Source organism: Xenopus laevis, chromosome 3L (assembly GCF_017654675.1).
Source record: "Xenopus laevis strain J_2021 chromosome 3L, Xenopus_laevis_v10.1, whole genome shotgun sequence".
Taxonomy (NCBI): domain Eukaryota; kingdom Metazoa; phylum Chordata; class Amphibia; order Anura; family Pipidae; genus Xenopus; species Xenopus laevis.
In genome coordinates, this window is record NC_054375.1 from 83,843,702 (window position 1) to 83,849,701 (window position 6,000).

The window sequence follows — 6,000 nt, forward strand, 5'->3', positions numbered from 1 at the left end:
TCAAGGGACTGGTTAACCCTTTCAGTTTGACCATTAGTTTGATGGTGATATGCGGTGGAAAAAGACAACTCAATCCCCACCAGAGAGCAGAATTCTCGCCAAAATTTCGAAACAAACTGTACCCCCCCTATCAGAAACAATATTGACCAGAAAACCATGTAACTTAAAAATATTAGAAATGAATAATTCAGCTAAAGTTTTGGAAGAAGGGAGGTGTGGGAGGGCAATGAAGTGGCTCATTTTGCTGAACCTATCCACCACCACCCAAATCACAGTTTTCCCTTGAGAAGGGGGAAGATCAACAATGAAATCCATCGAAAGATGGGACCAGGGTCTATCAGGGATAGGTAGTGGCCTCAACAATCCCTGTGACAAATTCCTAGAGGATTTAGACCTTTGACAGACTGGGCAACTAACAAAATAAAAGATAAAAGAGACACAGTTTTGGCAATGCCAGGGTGTCCTGCAATTTTGGAATTGTGAGCCTCACCCAGAACCTATTCCCTAAGATCCTCAGGTAAAAAAATCTCCCAGGGGGAGTATCTACAGGAGCGGAAGACTGAGCTGAGGATAATAGTGTGGCAAGGTCTGATCCCAGAGCTGCCACAATTAAATCACTAGGAATGATGGGAATGCACTCACTAGATTCGGACAAATTAGATTCAAAACTCCTAGAGAGTGCATCCGCCTTGGTGTTCTTGGAACCAGGCCTGTAGGTAAGGGAAAAATTAAACCGGGTGAAAAATAAAGCCCATCTGGGCTGCCTAGGATTCAACCGCTTGGCAGACCAGATGTATAACAATTTTTTGTGGTCAGTAAAGACCGTTATCAAGTGCTTAGCCCTCTCCAACAGATGTCGACATTCCTCAAAGGCCCACTTAACAGCCAACAATTCTCTATTCCAGATATCATAATTAGCCTCAGCAGGCAAAACATTTTTAGAGAAAAAGGCACAGGGGTGTACCTTGTTGGTTGTTGGATGCCTTTGAGAAAGGACTGCCCCCACCCCAACCTCTGAGGCATCAACCTCAACAATGAATGGAAGAGTGGTGTCAGGGTGAGGAAGAATGGGGGCAGACACAAACTCCCTCTTGAGGAGTTCAAAGGCTTGAGTAGCATTGGGGGGCCACATACTCAGATCTGCACCTTTTTTAGCTAAATCAGTGATAGGAGCCACTATCAAGGAAATTTTTTTAATAAATTTGGCGGTAATAGTTGGCGAACCCTAAGAACCTTTGGGTTGCCTGCAAAGAGAGAGAGGCTGAGCCCAATCCAGAACCGCCTTAACCTTCCCAGGATCCATTTCCAGACCCTTACTAGAGATGTTAAACCCCAAAAATTGGACAGACGAAACCTCAAAGGTGCACTTCTCTAGCTTGGCATAGAGGTTATTCTTCCTCAACCTACGTAGCACCTCCCGTACATGTTTACGGTGATCACTCAAGTTAGAAGAAAAGATCAGGATATTGTCTAAATAGACCACTATGAATAACCCCAGCAGGTTTGTAATTGACAAATTCCTGAAACACTGCGGGGGTGTACAATATTACTAAATATTCCTAGTGGCCGTCCCTGGTGTTAAAGGCCGTTTTCCACTCCTCACTGATACGGATGAGGTTATATGCACCTCTAAAATCAAGCTTGGAATAAATACTAGCATTTCTAGATCAAATAACTCTGAAATTAGAGGAAGGGTGTAACGGTTTTTTATGGTGATATTATTTAGACCCCTGTAGTCAATACAGGGGCGAAGACTGCCATCTTTTTTCCTAACAAAAAAGAAAGCCGCACCAGCAGGTTTTCCTGAATATACTCTCTCATTGCCTGGGCTTCAGGCAAGGAGGGAGGGTAAGTTCTACCTCGAGGGGGAGTAGACCCAGGAATAAGGTCAATTGGACAGTCATACTGCCTATGTGGGGGTAAGGTCTCTGCGGCTTCTTAGAAAAGACATCTGCAAAATCTGTGTAAGCTGCAGGTGAACCCTCTAGAAATGTAGTTGCTACCACCGGAGGAATGCAGGACCCCTGGCATTTTAAACCCCATCGAAGAACCTCCCCTGTTAACCAATCAATGTGTGGGTTGTGTGCTTGCAACCAAGGAAACCCCAAGATTAGAGGAGAGGAAGCACCCTCAATAATATAAAAAGGTTAATTCCTCACAGTGCAAGTTATTAGCACACAAAGATAAGACCTCAGTCTTTTTAGTTACCAGACCTGACCCTAAAGGTTTTTTATCGACCGCTAATATCCTCATAGGAGGAATTAGAGGGGTTAGAGGAACACAAAATTTTGCCACAAAGGCAGCATCCAAAAAATTCCCCTCCGAAAATGACCCTTTTCCCCACAGTAAATGCATAGACCCAGGGAATGCCTGCAGGCCTTTTCCTCAGGAGATAGATAAGATATGCACAGTTGCATGGGTTCTTCCTGAGGCAAAGGCACAGAGGGATTAGGGGGTTTGATATTGGTAACCACATTCGGAAAGAAAGACTTAACATTGGTAACACCAGAATGAAAGGAAGTACCCTTCTCACCCCTTCTCTCCCTCGGTCTTCTATCTACTTGGATGGCAAGAGACATGAGATCATCCAGGTTAGTAGACAGAGGATAGTTTACTAGGCTGTCCTTGACAGAATCAGAGAGCCCTATCCAGAACTGGCTACGAAGAGCCATGTCGTTCCACCCAGTTTCTACTGCCCACCTGCCAAACTCAGTACAATACACCTCCGCCTTCTTCGTCCATGGCCCCTTATAATGTCACGGTCGGCACCCAACACCGGAACAAATGCCAAGCACCCTGGTCTCGGCTCGTGCTTCACCTGTAGTGTGACTGCCTTTGGCCTCGGGAGGAGCCCTCAGCTACTTGGATGCCACCAGGACTTAAACGAGAGGTCCAGGGTGAGTTTTTAAGCACCCTCAATAATATAAAAAGAGTTTAAGAGTTTTATATATATAAGAGTTTTTATTACAGTATCATTAAGTAGATATTTCTTTTGTAAATCATTGGCAACTGGAATTTTTGAGATCGAGCATATATAAGAACTAAAACCTCAATAAAGCAGGTAAAATTTATATATTCATAACCATTTGGAAATTAGGGACTTGTTAAAAGAAATTTAGGTGGTTAGTTATCAAAGGTCAAATTTAAGAGTTTTATATACCTTGATAGGTTTCTATTTTAAGAAAAAACTTGAATGGAAAATACTCGAGTTCGGGGTTAACAACCCAAAAACTTTAAATTAATTGAGTTTTTGGTGGGCTATTTCAGGGTCAGGATATAATAAATCTTAAAACATTTGAATTTTTTTTAACCTGAAAATTTGATTTTTGATGAAAAAATAAACTCATATTTTGTGGAAAACACAACTTGATCTTCAACATAACATTCCATGCTTTTGGGGAAATAGACTATTTCAGGAATATTTGAAAGGATTGTGCTTCCTAGATATTTATAAGCAGCAAAATCATCAATATTAAAGTGGAAATTACATGTAACTAGTTAATGAATGGTGAAATTCCATTACACTGTCTCGTCCCTGCTATGCTCAATCATTTTATTACCTAAAGCTGGCCATAGACGTGCAGATTCTAGACGTCAAACGATCGTACGGCGCATTCTTATGACCTGCCACTAACCATTCAGATTAAATACAGTAATAAAAGGATAAATCAGACGATGACATCATCGACTTTTTTTCACCACTTAACCTGGGCAGCATCTCAGGAGCCTCCTCAGACAGCTCGGGGACAGATTGAACCCTGAACCCTAGTTGTAGCTCATTAGTATACTGTTTGTCTCCTTTTTATAATATGGCAAACAGTTTGTCAAACAATACATTATTATTTATATGATATCATATTCTAGACATTTAGGGGCACATTCACCAAGCTCGGGTGAATGAATAGAAGGAAAAAAAAACTCAAATTTCGAGTAGTTTTTATGCTCCTCGACTATCGAATTGGCGTAAATTCGCCTGAGTAGAATGATTCGAATAGATCGAGCGAAAAAATGCTGTGACTATTCGCCCATTCGATAGTCGAAGTACTGTCTCTTTTAAAAATACTTCGACAGCCTACTTCGCCAGATTAAACCTACCGAATTGCTTTAAAAGCCTATGGGAAAGTCCCATAGGCTTTTTTTCTAAGTTTTTGATCGAATAAAAAGGCATTCGATCGAATGAAAATCCTTTGATCGAATATTCGATCATGTGACTATTCGCCGGGTGAATATTTGCCCATTTGACTATTCGCCAGCGCATAAATTCGCCCGAATTCCCTATTCGATTCTATTCCCCAGTCGAATTTCGAGGGTTTAAATCCTTGATACATCTGCCCCTTATTGTCCCAGTAGAGTTTACAAGCTAAGGTCCCTATTCACACACAATTGTTTTTATAAGGAGCCAGTTAAGCTGGCTGGAATCAAATCTACAACCCTAGCACTACAGGGCAGCAGTATTAAAAATTGCACCACTGTTCTACATGTTTGAAAGAACCTCTCCCATAAGGCTTGTATGATGTACAAACTATTCATTCCCAATTATATGTCATATTATTGGCCAGACATCCCAGGATTAGAAAAAAACTGAATACAAGAGAAACTCTCTGGAGCCACAAAGCACCAAGGGGGAAATTTACTAACCTGTGAAAATTCGCCAGCGATGGCTTTGCACACATCGCTACATTTTGCCAGGCGGAAATACACTCAGACAACTCTAATTTACAAAAATGCAAAGTTGCATCCAGGGTGGCGAACGCTGGCGAATTTTCACTAGCGTTACGTCGGCAATCATAGTGAAGATGCGGCAGCGTTTAATTATGCCTAGCGCAACTTCGTTAGAGGTCTTCGCTTAGACAACATTCAGTAAAATCCGCATCTTAGTGAATTTGTGGAGTTACGTCCATTCACCAGATTGAAAAATCCGCCTGCCGTTAAGAGTGCAAAGCAATGCTAGCATCTATTTCCTTCGCTAGCGAAATGACACCTGTGCCCGTTAGTAAATTGGCGAAGTAACGAAATGACCTCACGTTGGCGAATCATCGCCAGCGTTAGTCACTTCGCCCTTTAGTAAATGTGCCCCCAAAAATCAAAACATTGTGTGGGATTCTCCTGCCTAGTACAGGTATGGGATCCCTTATACCAGTGATCCCCAACCAGTAGCTCGTGAGCAACATGTTGCTCTCCAACCCCTTGGATGTTGCTCTCAGTGGCCTCAAAGCAGGGGCTTATTTTTGAATTCCAGGCTTGGAGGCAAGTTTTGGTTGTATAAAAACCAGGTTCACTACCAAACAGCCTCAATCTAGGTTGACAATCCACATAGGGGCTACTAAATGGCCAATCACAGCACTTATTTGGCACCCCAAGAACATTTTTCATGCTATTGTTGCTCCCCAACTCCTTTTACTTCTGAATGTTGCTCACGGGTTCAAAAGGTTGGGGATCCCTGCCTTATACAGAAAACCCTTTATCCAGAGAGCTCTCAATTGCATAAAAGACAATCTCACACAAAGTTCAAAGTCCATGTTTAATTCCAATTTTATTATTTCTCTTTTCTCTGTAATAAGAAGACAATACCTTGTACTAAGCTGCATGAATCCATATTGGAGGGAAAACAATGCTATTGGGTTTATTTAATGTATATAGATTAAGCCGACAGTTTATTGGGCAGTGTATGGAGGCCCTCCGACGGGTTTCCCTTATCGATATCTGGCCTAAAGTCCTCCAGATGTCGATCGGGCAGGTTTAAAAATCCCGTCGGATCAAAGACCACATCAGTTTGTGATCCACGACTGGATCAGCCCGATATTGCCCATCTTAAATTGGGCATATGTGTGGCCAGTTTTAGGGTGATGCAAATTATGAAAATATTCCTTATCTGGATAATCCCAGATCCCAAACATTCTGATTAATAGATCCTACACCTGTACATGATATTCTAGTGCGATTACATCTACTCTGCCTACACCAACATACAGTATATTAAAGAGATACTGAAATTAAACT